Genomic DNA, 17942 nt, shown 5'->3' on the forward strand with positions numbered 1-17942 from the left:
ATTAGCATTCTGAGTAGAACTTTGAATCAACAGAGTCGATTCACCAGTATTCTTAATCACAGCACGTGGATCAAGATTTGTTTTCATCAACTTGTAATAAATACGGTAGATGATAGCAACAGGATGGCTACCTTCTTCCATATTATAACCAGATATGAGAATATTCAGCGTCAGTGCTTTCAGAATATGAACATCGGTTAAACTCAAAGTCATGTTAGGGAAAACATCAAAGTGGACAGGGCCACCAAATAATGAAGACATATATATATATATATTACCTATAATTATAATTTTAAATATATGATAAAAGCAATTATAATTTTATATACAATATATATAAATATATATAATTAGTCTGACGTGGGATGTGCCACGTCAGAAAAAGCTGACGTGGCAGATCACCACGTCAGAAAAGGATGACGTGGTATACCACCACGTCAGAAAAATTCGGACGTGGCGATATACCATGTCAGAAAAATTATGACGTGGCGATATACCACGTCAGAAAAATTCTGACGTGGTACAACGCCACGTCAGAAAAACTCTGACGTGGCATAACGCCACATCAAAACTTTCTGACGTGGTAAGTCCCACCACGTCAGCAATTTTATCAATTTTTATTTTTAAGAAAATGAATAAACCTCCCGACGTTGTATTTTACACGTCAATTTTTTCCGACGAGTGAATAGTAACACGTCAGAATTTTCTGACGTGTTACTATTCACACGTCAGAAAAAATTTCCCTGACGTTTTATATATAAAACGTCAGTAAATTGCTGAGGTGGCAAAAATTTTATACTGTAGCACACGTCAGAAAATGCCCATTTTTTTGTAGTGGTTGTATTGTGTAACCACATTTCCTATATATTTGGAAGAATGGAATGAATGCTATAGAAGATTCACTCTATTTCTCTTACATTTGCAGATGATGAATGTTCTTTTTGTTTTTCTGATCAAATAAAGGAACACAGAGAAAGGTTTCAATGGGGAAGATGATAAATGTTCAAATGCAAGAATGTCATTACCAACAGTTATGAAAATGTGCAAATTCATATCCAAAAATTCGTCTTTTGAAATTGTTAAAATGACTCCAAAAATACAGAGCTTAGCCTAAGGTAATTCTAGTCTGTCAGATGCATATACTCTTTGAGGAAAATACAATCCAGTCACTTAATCTCTCCTAGTAAGAAAATAACAAGAAAAAAAAAGTAAAAGGGTGAAGTAAAAAAGTGGACGCTAATAATATATTTTCAGTGTCCACTTTGAGTGGACGCTATTGAGCTTTTATTTTATTTTATTTTATTTTTTTACAAGCTCTTTAGAGTTGACGCTAATACTCAATTTTCAAAGTGGACGCTATTGAGCTTTTAGTTTAATTTCTTTTAATTTTTTACAAGCTCTTTAGTGTCCACTAGAGTGGACACTAATACTCAATTTTCAGCGTCCACTTTCGAAGTGGACGCTAATAATATACTTTCAGCGTCCACTTTGAGTGGACGCTATTGAGCTTTTATTTTAATTTTTTAAAATTTTTGTACAAGCTCTTTAGTGTCCACTCTAGTGGACGCTAATGCTCAATTTTCAGCGTCCACTTCCACAGTTGACACTAATAATATACTTTCAACGTCTACTTTGAATGGACGCTATTGAGCTTTTATTTAATTTTGATTTTGATTTTTCATTTTTGTACTAGCTCTTTAGCGTCCACTCTAGTGGACGCTAATGCTCAATTATCAACGTCCACTTTCAAAGTCGACGCAAATAGTTATTTTTGTCGCCCCTAATAGTTTTCCTGCCTCTGGTATTCCTACTAGTATATTAGCGTCAACTTATTAGCGTCCACTAGAAAGTGGACGCTAATATTGATCTTTTGTGTCGACTATTAGCGTCCACTTCAATGTGGACGTTAGTACTCAACTATTAGGGGAGATTTTCAGAAGTCGACGCTAATAGGTAAGCATTAGCGTCGACTTCATAGTCGCCCCTAAAAAGTTGCCCTGATGAGTAGATTTCTTGTAGTGAGTGTCGTGTTCGGGTTAATATGTTTGACCCATTTAATTATTCAGGTTGTGATGCAGCGTGACTTAGTGGGCTGCAGCAAAGAACATCAATAAGCAGCGGATAAATAATTTTAAATCTTGAGTCTATCAATGATCTGAGAATTCTTCTCAAAATATAGAGTCTATCTATGATTTCAAGGAAAAATATGAAAAAAACCTCACCTATGAGTAATTCTTATTCAACAAATCAATAATAAATAACAACTGATTTCCTATGGAGGCTATATATATATATAGCCTAAAACCCTAAACCTAATAAAATATGACATAAATATCCTCAAAACCCTAAACCTGATAAAATAATGAAATAAAGACTCCCAAAACCCTAACCCTAATAAAATAATAACATAAAGTCAATTTAAGATAATAAAAAAAAACACTGAAAATTAACATAATGCCCCGCGTGCGCTCGATCGCAGCACGCGGTTGCTCGATTGCACCACCAGAGACTTGGTGCGCTCGAGCAAGCGATCGATCGATCACTTTCACAGGGGAGGATCAGTCGCACCTCCAGGAACAACATTCCAGCATCAGACACGCGTGCGCTCGAACGCACTTCCAAGGACGAGTATCGCCATCCCATCTGCATCAGTTTGATATGTTTTAAACGGATTGTATTCAGGTTGACCCTAAACGAGTTGACAAGTTAAGCAAATCGATCTGAACTCTACCATCTAACTGGTTTTTCCACTTCCTTAGAATCCCCTTCAAGCAAAATCTGAGGGGAGGAAAGAGAGGTAGCAACTTCAACGGCTAACAATGTTGCCTTGGCTTCACGTGCTATAACTATAGAGAGCTCCTTGTGGAAGAGGTGGACATGCTGAGACGAACTCCTCTGCACTTGACTTCTGCTGAGGGCCATATTAAAATAGTTAAGGAATTGGTGCAAGAAAATACAGATGTTTGCTTAGTTTTTTATTAAGATGAGAGAATTCTTCATTACTTAACGTAAATTAGAAGATGAATAGATTCCATAAAAAGCTTATTAATTGCTTGATGTGAGTCATTCCAAGTAACTCCACGGAGACAAGACAAAGTATTGCACTTGTGTGTTCCATATAATCATGTGAATGCATTGAGTCATGTATGCCGCATGTATACACAAGCATTTGTTAACACTCAGTAATGATTGAACCGGAACAACAACATATATTGCTGAACAAATCTAAACCAAGAAACAACATAAATCCGTCAAAATTAAACTCAAAACGAATAAGACCTTTTATAAATGAAATTCAGAAACAACAAAACCCCATCAAAATTGAACTCCGAAAGCAAGAACTTTGCAAGTTAAACTCATGAGAAACATCAAAACCGAAGATCGACAATTGTAGAATTAGTAACACTATTCGAAAAACTAAGCCATAATTTCCATAAAACAAAGCTTAAATGATAGAAAGAAACCAAAAAATAAGCTTTTTTTTTAATGGAGAATTAAGGCCCAAAAAATAATTAAAAACAACGGTATCAAAAAAAAAAAAAACCATAAATCCATGAAAGATTGTGGCATAAAAAGAAAAATGCAACATGTACTTTCAAGTGTTTACCTCCAAATGCTTACTATCTGATGTAACAATAAAAACGACCATGTATATAAAGGTGTACATGCGGTTGCGATTAGCAGTTATTACCTCAAACCGTCAACCGTAATCGCCTTAGGTGGTTATTAAATTTTTGTTAATCACAACGGCTCTGTCTTAGGCGGTTAGTTTTATTTAAAATAACTGTCTTATTGAAACTAATAAGCACACTGCATAATTGCTTTTTGAAAATGAGCATTTTGCGTCTATTTTAGTTTTTTGTGCATTCTTTGAGCCTCTTTTTAGAATCTATTTAGATGTTTTGGTCATGACGTGGGCATGACGGATAGAAGCCATGTAAGAGGAAGGGATAAGGCAGAGAGATGGGATTTGGAAGGAAAGGATCTGAGGGGAGGGTTGATGGGAGACAGAGAGGTAGAATCAATCAAAGCCGTCTAGCTGTAAGAAAGAGGCTCTAGCAGCCCATGTTTATTTGATGGGAGTAGGTTGCCACCTTGACCTGTAATTGGTCTGCTTCGTATGTCATTGTATGGAGAGGCTCTAGCAGCCCATCTATCTGTCTAACCCCACCTCTTGCTTTCTTCTCTCTTAAGGATTTCATTTTCGAGGGTAACTCTCTTGTGGCTGTCAACATGTTTTAATTGTTTAGGATTGGAAGTTTGCATAAAAGATTCACGGGAGTGCCAACTTCTAGGCCTTTATTCACTCCGATTGCATTCTCACCTATTTTCTTAATTTCTCCGTATTTTCTTCATTGTAGTTGAAAATATCAACCCTAACTTTGTTTGTTTGTTTGCTGCTGCGTTTCAACATGTTGTTTTGTTCCTCGTGTTTTTCTACAACTATTTGATATTAAGATAAACTACTACTATACTCTTACTTGGATAATTATTTAGAATGGCAAACCCAACTAAATAAAATAACTAATCAATAAGTGTTTATGAGAATGGTGGGGGCAGAAGGTGACCAAATAGTTACCATCGATGCAAGTAGCTGTTTTCCGAGCTTCCTGTTAAGGATATAAATCATTTATGATAAATTAATGTTGATTTTGTATTTCCTAAATCAAGGGATTTAGATTATATTTGTGACTTCTAATTTAAAGAATATGTTTGTATTTGAAATATTTCAAATTATATGTAAAGCTTTATAAATAGAGGTGTTTACTCAAATCGTATATTAAGGAAATATGTGACCTAGAAGGCTCTAACCTATCAAATCGCTTAATCAGTTACACATAATCAAGGGATAAGCATAACTCATCTTTGGATTGTACGAATTGTCTACCTAAATTACACTAAGCTAGGGTGTAGAGTAATTCGTCTTCCCTAGGCATGGCTATCAAACCCTCTTAATCATGTGTCAATTAAAACCGGTTGTATAACAATCATTCATATAGTCACAGAAAATATGAAGGATTGAGTTCAATGAAGATAAAAAGCTTTCTAAGACAAGAGAAGAATTTCATAATGATTGAATATAAACTTTAAAACCAAATCTTTAAGTTATACAACATCATGCATATAGAAAATCTCTAAATTAAAAATACCATTAAACTATTGTTACTTGGAAAGGGCTACATCAATACCCTCTTATGAATTTAGCCACTCATAGTGGTGCTAGAATGGCATCTTGCCATGTTCATCTTCTCTTCAACTCTTCAACTCTCCAAGAAGATATTTTCTGTCTAAAACTAAGCACACCTCTCTTCAAGGCTTAGAGGCCTATTTATTGGGTGTAAAACAAACCCGAGAAGCCTTAGGAATCCTAAAAAATCATACTTCAGTTTCCTAGTCAAATTAGGAAGCAATCCTAGTACGAATTGGAATAGGATTCGTCTAGATTTGCATTCTTATATTGCGGGATGAATTTGGAATAGCAAATGTCCGGATTAGAAAAATATTATTTCACAATGATAGTAGTATTTTGAGTTAGATTTCCAATGCCACTATTTTCACCTCAATCTGATACTTGAACGAAACGTTATGGTCAAAATATTGAGATGTCTGCAGAATCTAAATTTGAATCCAATCCAATTTTAACTCCAATTAGAGAAATTTCGATTTAATCCTTTCCTTGGGTTGATTAAACTTAACCACATCATATAGGTCCTCTATTATGACTAGTTAGGCTTAACCACATCTTCTAGGTCTTCTCAAAGGGTGGTTTAAGCCCAAAATCAATGGAATTTTTTGTATCTTTATTAAAAACCTTAAAAATACTAAAACAACACAAAATCAAACAAATAACAATGCTAAGGAATTAACATATGCGAGTTAAGGGACTTGAATGTACAACATTCGGCTGTTATCAGGTTTGAAGGAAATTGAAGAATTTCAACTCTAAGGCTTCTTATTGATACAAACTGACTATAAGCATGTATTTATAGCCGCTAAACTCCTAACCCTAGTAGTAAAAGGAAATTAAGTCGGCTTAGACTTCTACGCTAGCCATTCGTACGGAACAACCTTCGTTTGGACGGTCCTAAAGCAAAACTAGAAACTAAGTACAAAACTGAAAAATAAAATAGACATTCGAATGGTTAGAGAATGGACGTCTTGGGTTTTAGTATGGAGAACCCTCTGGATGTTGGCCATTCGAACCGCCTTCAAACAGTCATCAAATGGGAGCCTCGGGAATTAATATGGGGAGTTTTCGGATGAGGCCCGTTCGAATGGGATACCGAACGGCAGTCCCTACAATTGCTTTGATAGCCTTTCTTCAAGCGTTATGGCCTTGTCTTGACTCCCTGGTGTCCCTTCACACTTACATCCACCTCGGTCTTCCTCATGAAGTCCCAAGCACTCCGATCTACACCACTTTGACACCTCCAAATGCCCAAAAGGGGTGGCTCTGCTACCCCCAAATGGCCAATGGGGGGGCTGTAGCCAACCCCCAAATGGCCAATGGGGGGGCTGTAGCCAACCCCCAATATTGTTTTTTTCTTGATTTTGGTTTATTGAATTGAGAGCATTTTTGGAATTTCTTAAAATAAATGTCTTGTACATCAGCAATATTCCGTCAAATTGGGTGGAAATAATTAACAGAGTGGCTACATTGCAAATTTTTGATACTTTGTTTGGGTACATTGCAAATTTTAGAACATTGGAGGTCAAAGTACAAATCGAATGAAACTTTAAGGGGGGTAAAGTGTAATTTTCCCTTAATTTCTCTCAATTTTGTGTATCAATCTTTCAATTGTTTGCAATTTCACCATTCCGTTAAATTTTTCCAAGATATTCCCATTTATTTTACGAAAAAAAATTTTTTGAAAAGATTAAGGCGTTGGTCCGAATTTAACGGTATTTGTAAAAATACCCATGTCTCAATCTTTGCAAAAAAATTTAAATATGTTTTCTATAAAAAAAAAAAAAGAGTTATTTTGAAAATTTTGTTGGGATTTAAATGAAAATCCTAACGAATTTGGGACATTGAAAAACATAAAAAGTTTGATACATTAAATTGAGAGATTTTGAACTTTAGGAGAGACATTACAAAATCTGTGACAATTTAGAGAGGCCGGTAAGTGAAGTTTCCCCCCTCCCCCCCCCTTTTTTTCTTAAAAAATTAAGGTAATTTTGTAATTACATAAATTTTACAAGGGTATAAAGGTATTTTCAACCATGTTCCACTTGATTTAACCCCAAATTATAATGGGAGGTGTCACTTTGTAAACTTTTTAAAATATAATACACTCAATTGAGAGTTTTTAAACTTTAGAAAATTGCTTTAAAAAATGATGAAAGTTTATGACGATTAAGTAAAGTTTTTATACACACAAAGGTATATGAATGAGCTAACGAGTCGGGCTAATGCTAACATCTCGGCATGCTAAATGAGCCACCTTTGTACAACAATTCTCCTTCTCCATCAAGCACAAGTCGGGAGCATTGAACAAAGTGGTCGACGCCCTTAGCCGAAAAACATCACTATTGACCACCATGAATTCAGAGGTATTAAGTTTTGAATTATTAAAAGATTCTTTGTCTATTGATCCGTTTTTTGGTATTATGGTGGGGAGACTTCGGGCTGTATAATGGGTTCCTATTCAAAGGCACTCAACTATGCATTTCCGAAGGTAGTCTACGATTGAAGATTATCCATGAGCACCATAATGAAGGTCACATGAGGCGGGATAAAACATTATAACTGGTAGCAGACCATTTCTATTGGCTGAGCATGCGGAAAGAAGTGGACAGGCATGTGAAGAGCTACCATGTATGTCAAGTGTCCAAGGGGTTGGCTACTAACCCCGGGTTGTATATGCACCTTCCTATTCCGAAAGGATCATGGACCAACGTGAGCATGGACTTCGTGTTTAGCATACCAAAGACCCAAAAAAGTAATGACTCCATCTTTGTGGTTGTTGATAGATTCTCTAAGATGCTACATTTCATTGCTTGTAAGAAGACTGCCAATCCGGTGAATATGGCACAATTGTATTTCAAAGAAGTCTACCACCTCCATGGGCTGCATTGTGTAGTGACCCGAATAAGTTAACTAAGCCTAATTAGCTTATTTAGAAGGTTAATTTGGGTTTTACGTCACTAGGGACAGTTGGAAGGTCATTTTGGGGATTTAGACTTTCATAAAGGATGTACGCTAGGGTTACCAGATGTACGCTCCTGTTTGTAGTAGAGGACGTACGTATGGGGACCACCAGACATACACTGACAATAGTTCGCCGTACTCTGCAAATAGTACATGAACGTATGCTACAGCTAGGGCTGGCAAAACGGGTAACCGAGTAGACACGATTAGGACCCATTAAGACCCGCAACCTGATTACCCTAGACACAAGCATAACCCGTTTACTTAAACGGGTTAGCGAGTCTGACCCGATTATAACACAGAAAATGTCCGGGTAACCCAGCACGACCTGCTTAACCCATTTAGCATAACCAGGTCATATCGAGTAGAAACGATCTAACACGACCCGACACGACTTGTGTGCTAAACAGGTAACACGACCCGACCTGTTTAAAAAAAACCCTTAATTAAAATTGAAAAAAATAATTTAATAAAGGGATCTTTTGGGCTAAAGAACTAGTCAAATTTATCCTAACCATCCAAATAGCTGCATTCTTCAACAAAAAGTTTTAAAAGAGAATGTTTTAATATATAGACCCACATAGAAAAAGTAACGGAAAAACAAGGAATAGCCCAAAAGAATCATTAAAACTTCAGAAAACGATTACTACCTCAGAGTGCCAGAAGTGAACATTTCAGTCAGAAAATTGAGAGAGGGAGATAGAGCGGAGAGGGAGAGGGAGAGAGAGTCACCGGTTTGGGTTGGGGGGGGGGTGGCGGCTGCTGGGGTGATTGTGAGTGTTGGACATTGTGTAGGTAGCTTGTTGAATATAGGTCTTATCATCCTGTGGGTCCACAAATAGATGAAGTGTACGTCTCAAACCCATTTCTTGCAAATCTAAGCGGGCGGCGAGGTTGTCCTTCGTTTTTCCTGGAATGTCCAGTATTGTACCAAGTATGTTGTCCATCACGTTTTTCTGTATGTGCATAACATCAAGATTATGCTGCAATAAATTATCTTTCCAATACGGCAACCTAAAGAAAATACTTTTCTTCTTCCACACTACATTAGAAGTATTCGTCTTCTGCTTCTTTCCTTTTTCTTTCTTAGCCTGCATTGCCTGACCGGCGTTCTCATCCCCAAACACCATCCCTTCTAATTGGCTTATGACTTCATCTCAACTTGGCACATCAGGGGCACATTCTAGTTCTACGTTGCTGTCAAATGTTCTTTTGTTCCGCCTCCACGGATGATCCATGGGCAAGTATCGCCTGTGCCCTATATAACACAATTTATGGCCATGTTTTAACCATTTCGACCTTGTCGAGTTTATACAACAAGGACATGCCTTCTCACCCTTGGTAGACCATCCAGACAAATCTGCGTATGCTGGGAAGTCATTAATTGTCCACATCAACTACGCTCGCATAACAAAATTATTTTTCTTTGAAACGTCATATGTGCGTACCCCTACATTTCATAGTTCGTGTAACTCCTTAATTAAGGGTTGAAGGTAGACATCTATATCCATTCCAGGTAAACTTGGGCCCGAGATAATCAATGATAGTATAAAAGATGTCTGTTTCATGCACATCCAATGAGGCAAGTTGTAGGGCACAACCATTACAGGCCAAGTGCTGTGAGATGTACTCATGTTTCCAAATGGATTAAATCCATCCGAGGTTAGTCCGAGCCTTACATTCCTACTGTCCGCTGAAAACTCCAGATGTAAATTGTCGAATGCCTTCCATGCTTCGCCATCGGATGGATGCCTCAATACGCTGTCCTTAGTGCAGCTTTCTGCATGCCACCTCATAAAGCGTGCTATATGTTCTGACATAAACAACCTTTGTAGTTGTGGTATGAGTGAAAACCACCGCAACACCTTCACCAGACATTTCTTGCCCGACGATATGGGTTGACCGTCCTTATCTAAATTGATTGCTTCCATCCATTTAGATTTTCCACATACGGTACATGAATCAAACTCTTTATTGCCCTTCCAGAATAGCATACAGTTATTACGGCACGCCGGAATCTTCTCATACCCTAGTCCCATGTCTCGTAAAAGCTTTTTCGCCTCATATGTATTAACTGGCAGAGTTTCATTACTCTTGGGCAGCAACTGATTGATGAACTCTAGGAAAGCCGAGAAAATCAAGTTACTAAGTCCACCGACGCACTTCAAGTTGTACAGGTGAACAGTCGCACTTAGTTTGCTATGTTTTATCACAGTATGAAGTGGTTTCTCCGCCTTTTTAAGAAGGCCGTAGTACTTTAGTGCGTCGCCTTCAGCGGCTTCTTCGGTCACAATTTTCTCACCCCCTTGCACCACGGCCTAAGGCTCACAATTGTCTTCTCTGACTACTTCGTGCATGCTGAATAAATCACGCAACATTCCGTGCTTGTCTCCACCCTGATTTGCGCTTGCATCCGCATCTGAGGCCGGGCGATTGGAATTAGACCCGGTATCAAGACTCTGTACATGCTTCTCACCGTGATAGAACCAAAGTGTGTATTCCGGCATCATTCCTTTTCCCCTTGTCAAGTGGTCAAATACGAAACCCGGCGGGTGGCACCGGTTATTTCGACAAACTTTACAAGGGCAATTTCGACAAACCTTACAAGGGCAATAGATGAATCCATCAGGGGTTCTACAGTTACTAACTGCAAACTCCACAAATAATCTACACCCGTCTCTGTATTCCCTCGTATCCCTAGACTTTGTCATCCAACTCTTGTCCATTTTTATCTACGTACATAAATAAGGAATAAATATATAAGACTTAAAAATTGTATACCTAATTTCAAGCACATGCATATATATAAACCGAAACCTAAATATTTGAACCAAATTAAAAATATAAACCTATATATTCTCATATAGGTTTAAATTGTTTATGTCCAAAAATATATACATATTCATGCGTATCTACATTCATCCGTACCAAATGGTGTATTGATAACACTTATCTATTATAATTAATCTAGAAAAACCAATAATAAAAAAAATACTTGATCCAAATTTAAGCATTTTCTTTGGTGGAGACCCTAAACAAATTAATTCTAGCTAGGTTATTTTATAAGGTTGTTCTAATACATCTACCGAGCTAGATTCGTTATAAGGACCCTAAATACAATAAATATAGCTTAAATGTCGTTAGACTTTGGCATTAATTAGTAGGTGATGACATGCATGGGTCATACAACTCTTTTGTTTGGTGTATTTATTTATTATTTATATGATATATATAAAGGTTAAAAGAATTTTGAGTGTCTTGCAAATATGGTAAATGTTTTCGTAATATATATTTTGGTCCGGACATTTCTTGGGTTATTGACACATTAGATTAATTTCTTTCATATTAATCACAATTTTAACAAAATTCCAACTAGTTTTTAGGTAATATTAATTTTAATGCGTTATATTTCAACTTGAACAAGTTTATAAGTTCTTCAAATTAACCAAAACTTTAATCCATTTTGTATGGTTTTTTTTTTGTTTGAAAAAATAATATATGTGGGATAGAATGAAGTAAGAATCGAATTGAATATATTTTGCAAGTGTTTTAGGTTATGTGTTTAATTATGATTAGATTTGTTAAAAAAAACTCAAAACAAAAGTGTGAAAAAAAAAAATAGTCTAAAAAACAAAGTCATGACTTTTTACTTATTCATTTGAAGTCTCTCTAAGTTTGACAAGGTTTGCACTTTTGCCAACTCTTTCTCCCGTTAAATCCATGTAATTCGGATTGAATCCTCGCGCTGTCTAAATTTATAACTTACAAATTAATCCATAACGTTTATGGTTAAAAGAATATTAAAAAACTCATTAACTTTGAATATTAATTAAACTAAGTCTTAAATTAAATCTCTATAAATATTATATATCACCACGCACTACACGTACTTAATTAGAAGGTCAAACGATATTGAAATGAATGATAGATAAAAATTGACATAATGTTTTATAAATTCCTTACTAATAAGCCAACCATTTCATTTAAACAAACCCCAAAAAAAAAAAAAAAAAAAACAGAGCCACATTTAAAATGCAATTATATTTTCAAACAAAAACTTGGCTAGCATGAGAAACATCATTTTGCATGCATGTGCATATCCAACGTACAATAAGTAATTAATTAATAGATATTCCAAAAAAGAAAAAAAAATTCACCTCAATTAGATGCTCACAAATACTCAATCCAGTGCATTATTGAAACATCTTGCGAATATATGACAAAATAAAACATAAAATTGATAAAACAACACAATGTATATATATAGCATATATTCTGCAATAAAACAATATTATATATAAAATAAAACAATATTGTAGTTATAAAATAAAACTATATATATATATATATATATATATATATATATATATATATATATATATATATATATATATATATATATATATATATATACCTGCAGGAGAGATGGAGGAGATTGGCGGAGCAGATTCGGCCGAAAAATCACCGGAGACGACAACGGCGAAGTGGAGGTGGCCGTCGGAGATGGGGAGTGAGCTAGCTAGAGAGAGTACTGCTAGCTGAGAGATAGAGTTGAGAGAGAGAGAGCAGGAGATAAGGAAGAGTGAGGGAGATTTCAGATGAGGGAGGAGAAGAAAATGAAGAAGAAAAAATGGCTGGGCTGACTCGGTTGAGGGACTTTGGCTGCCTGGCGGGAGAGAAGAGAGGAGTAATCAAGGGAGAGAGGGAAAATCAAAAAAAAAAAAAAAATACCATGATCAGGAGTGGGTGCGTGCGATGGGACGGCCAGCAGGCGCTGGCCTTCCCAAGGCACCCTCCTGACGTGCCACATAGGCACGTCAGGAATATATATATAATTAGTGGTATATATATATAAATATCATGCATGTTTATATGGTTTATACAAACTAATATAATTAATGATACAAATATGTACTAATTAATGATCAAGGAACAAATTAATAACTTTGAACTGAGCTGTAGGCTTATAGTTCCTGCAACTTTTTTTGAAGTACTCATATATGGCATGTAAATTGCAAATTAATATATACATGCATACATATATAGACATGTAAACTTAAGATGAGAACATGACAAGGGAAAAAAAATTCAAAATTACAAAATAAAAGTAAACAAATGTAACTTGAATAAATGTATAGTATTAACGGTTGATAAGGTTGGTGTACCTGAAGAGTGCAATTAATCTTACCAACAACAATTTCATTTTAACGTGCATGACTCAAACCTAAATGATATATAGCGTGCACGGTTTATATATATATGTGTGTGTGTGTGTGTGTGTGTGTGTGTGTGTGTGTGAAAACTTTAATATCATCGATCACCAATGTTACTTTAATTGTTTTAATTAATTTTAATTAATGAGATACCAATTAAATTTGGTATCTCATAATTAAATGAACAAGAAAAATGCATGTTATATATATATATATCCTTTAGGTTAATTTGAACCATGCATGTTAATTTTTTTTTTGAGAAAAACATAACATTTCATTCAATAATACCACGAGCATAAAACTCTTACATCACAGAGCAAAGCTCTGAAGCAACCATAGCATAAAGCTACAAGATTACCATGTTTAGTACAAGATTTGAGACCAATCCGCTAACCCATGACTAAAATCAGATTTAATATTAGATCTGTGACAGACAGACTCAACCAAATGCATGGATAGCAATTATTCCTCGACCCTAAGAGCGGAAAGACTCTTATGTCGAAACTCTTCCTCCTCGACCGGAAGGCCAGGATAATGATCACATCCACAACCCAAAGGTTTGGACCAAAACTAATTAACCCGAAGGCGACATAGATCGAGTGAGAGAGGAAAGAGCCTTATTACAAGCCCAACAAAACAGGAAAATTAAACAATACAGGAAAAAAACACACGCCAAAACACAAATACATCTTTAAAAAGCAACATAACAGGGAAATAAAACAAGAAAAGAAATAACACACTCCAATCACGCACACGCCAAGAACCGAAAACCAAAGGGGCGTTGGAATCTCATCGCGGCAGGGACGCGTCGAAAGGCCCAACAATGGACGGTGGGCGGAAAAGAGGCGCAGAGAAGACTGGCAAAGCAGGACCTGAAAGCAACCACAAACAAGAAAAAAAGGGAAAAAAACAAGGAACCACCAAAACAAGGAAAAGAAGCACAAAGTGGGACGATGGTAGTTGGAAGGGAGCCGGACCCGTGCAAGCCGAAAACCGTTGCGGAAGGGGCGTGGGAGCTCGACGCGGTGGGGACGCATGAAAGAAAACCCTAATAGCGGGTAGCGAAGCAGCGACACAGGTCGGCGGCGACAACAGACAAAATCCAAACCCACAAAGAGCCAAAACAAGGCCAAGGAGCCCGCTGCAGAAAATGAAGGCAGGGGAAGAAAAGCGACAGGGAAAGGGTAAAAACGGAGAAAAACAGAGGGGAAAAGGAGCGGCAAGGAAGGGGAAGAGAGGAGGCACCGGGGCTAGGGCTGAGGATAAATAACTAGTACCGGAGCTATGAGGACGAGGGGAGGAGGGAGGCAGCTAAACGGCCAACCCTCCTCCCCTGTGTGGCGGAAGCGTTTCGCTTTTCGCTGGCTAGAGAGAGAAAAGAGATGGCTAGGGCTTTTAGGCTAGTTAAACAAATGAATTCATTTGATCACCATGCACGTTAAATTAATGTTATATATATATATATATCCTTTTGCACGTTAAATTAATGTTATATATATATATATCCTTTTGCATGGTTTTGCTATATATATATATATATATATATGGTATCCCGATTAAAGCATGGCTAACCGTCGAAAATTAATTTTTTATTTTTTTTTTATTTTTGAATGTTGAAATAGATTACAGTGTTATAAAAGAAAAGTAATAAAGTATTGGTGTTTGTTTTGTAAAAAATTAATTTTATTGAATGTTAATTGGGATCGATCATATTCTACAATATTAAACCGGATAATGTTGGGATCATATATATTATATATTATTTATATATATAAAATCTAAATATATATTATAGTTACTGACGTGTCAAAGTGACACGCCAACAGTTAGTGATGTGTTACTTTGACACGTCACTAACTGTTGACGTGCTATATCGACATGTCAGGAATTTACTGATGTGTCAAATATTGACACGTCAGTAAATAATAAATTAATTAGTTATTAATTTTAAAATGATGTAAAATTAAATTAGGTTCAAATTTATTGACATGTCAATTATGACACGTCAATAAATACTGACGTGTTGTTTTCAACATGTCAGTAAATATTGACATGTCACTTTTGGCACGTCAGCAAAAAATTTGTTGACATGCCACTTTTGGCACGTCAACATTTACTGACGTGGCAAAAAAATACTACTGTTTGCCACGTCAAAAAATGGCTTCTTTTTTTTTGTAGTGTTATGTTATTTTTAAGCATCGAAACGCTTTGAAAATATCACATATTAAAAATGTGGCATGTTACAGTTGAGAATTGAGTATATTTTCATTAGGTTTCTTACTCTCTATGTTGCAAAAAAGTTTTGAACAAGAAATTGCTTTTTAGTTTTCTTAATAATAAATGTCTCCACTAAAGTTTTTTTTTTTTTTTTTTAAAAAAAAAAAAAATTTTAAAAAGGCATTTTGGGAGGAAAATGTTTTTTTGACTATCACAATAACTTGTAACATTTTTTATATGTGACATTTTCAAAGCGTTTCGATAGGTAGAAATGACCAAAATTTTTATAATTGGAGAATCTACAATTTTTTTTTTTGAAATTGTTGGAGATCTTTATCCATAGTTCATTCACACCCAACAACATTGACCACTATCCCAAGCGGTAGTTCAATTGATTGGGAATCATGTTTTAAGATGCGAAGGTCATTATCTTGTATAACGAGAATTTAAAGTTGTTCTATCTAATGGTGTATATAAAGTCAATATTAACATTTTTTTAAGGGAAATTAGATATAAAATCCTTAGGTAAACGCGCTTTTTTAAAAAACTACCTGGGTTTTTTTTTTTGAAAATTTAGTCCCTGGGTCACTCGAAACTACTAGAAAACTCCCTACCGTCAATTTTTGTTAACTTCCGTTACTCTAATCAAAACTCACCGTTTTATCTGATTAAAATACTATTTTTTTATTAATTTAATTTAAAAAATTCAATCTTTAAAAAAAAAAAAAAAAAAAATTTTGAAGGGTGGCCAAGGGTGGCACCACCACCCCTGGCCGCCCACTCACCCCCTCCCCCGTATGGGGTGGCCGTAAGCCACCCCAGGGGTGGTTCGCCCACCCCTGGGGTGGCTTGCGGCCACCCCCAGGTGGTTTGGGGTGGCCTGCATGGGGAAGCGGGCTTCTTGTTCTGCAGCAAATTGTTCTTGCAGTCGTTTCTGCTCCCGAAATTTTCGCTTTTCCTCTTCCTTTTTCCTGTCGTAGCACACTATATTCTTCCAAGCTTTGTAAGACAGGAACCTTGTCATATAAGAAAGGAATTCCTTTCTCTATCTCCCAAGCTTTTACTTTTGCAATCAAATTCTCGCAAATAGATGATATTTTGCTGACCAGGTTCCGTGCTTTTTCAGCATGTTTCTGATTTTTGTGTGCTTCCTCTCCTCTTCCAGCACTATAGCGATTTTCATCCCTTTCATATTCTTCAAGCCACTTCTCCTCCTCAATTGCATATCTCCATTTCTCCACCTTGTCCAAGATATCCTTCCTGCTTAGAGCTTGCTCTTTGGCTTTTGCAATCTGATCATCCATGCTTGAAAGAAGATCAGACAGATTAACATTACCAGAATCTACGAGGCTCCCGAGAATCTCTCGCGCTACATCACTATCTACATCCATATGAACCCCTCGGTAGATTTCTTCTAGTTCATTTTGCCTCTTAAACACCAACTCCTTCATTTTGCCTCTCGCTGTCACTCTCACCAATTTCATCCCATATTATCTGCAATTCGTGAAGAAGAGAGGCGCAAGTGGTGCGAGTGGGGGGCATATTCGTCATTTCACAAGCGCTTGAAGAAGAAAGAAGAAGAAGAAGAAGCCAGAGAGAGAGAGCAGAAGAGAGGAGCCTTACGAGCGTTCGCGAGCCACCCCATGGGTGGTTTGGGGTGGCCCGCAGGCCACCCCATAGGGGTAGGGGTTGGGGGGGAGGGGGTGGCCAGGGGTAGTACCGCCACTCCTGGCCACCCTTCAATTTTTTTTTTTTTTTTAAAGATTGAATTTTTTAAATTAAATTAATAAAAAAAATAGTATTTTAATCAGATAAAACGGTGAGTTTTGATTAGAGTAACGGAAGTTAACAAAAATTGACGGTATGGAGTTTTCTAGTAGTTTCGAGTGGCCCAGGGACTAAATTTTCAAAAAAAAAAACCGAGGGAGTTTTTAAAAAAAGCGCGTTTACCTAAGGATTTTATATCTAATTTCCCTTTTTTTTTAAAAAAATTATAATAATGTGAAAATATGTATACCGTTAGATGCACCGATTTTATAAATGTGGTTAATGTATGCAAGGATTAGTTGTGAATCCATCTAAACTCTTTAACTAATCCCTAACTCTTTCCTTTTAACTACATCAATTTTTAATTTATTATTGTTAAGAAAAGGTAGAACAAGCATAATTATATAATTTTCAACAGCGGTATGAACTTTAATTAGTAAGTAATTGTTTCTTAATTAATTATATATATATACACGTAAGAATGTATATATTGTTGAAGTTTCAAGACTCTGCCCTGCGTGCACTCACCATCCGGTGACTTGGCCATCATATAATATTACAAGTTTCTGTTGAAGTTTCTTCTCGTTTTCCAA

The 17942-nt window shown here is 36.3% G+C and overlaps 1 pseudogene; it reads right to left on the reverse strand.

Annotated features, from left to right (window-relative positions):
• Nucleotides 1-2727: 2727 nt before the first annotated feature.
• Nucleotides 2728-17033, reverse strand: LOC148584396 (65-kDa microtubule-associated protein 5 pseudogene; annotated as a pseudogene).
• Nucleotides 17034-17942: the final 909 nt, after the last annotated feature.

This window comes from Corylus avellana, chromosome 7 (genome assembly GCF_965113065.1).
Source record: "Corylus avellana chromosome 7, dhCorAvel1.hap1.2, whole genome shotgun sequence".
In the NCBI taxonomy this organism is placed as follows: Eukaryota; Viridiplantae; Streptophyta; class Magnoliopsida; order Fagales; family Betulaceae; genus Corylus; species Corylus avellana.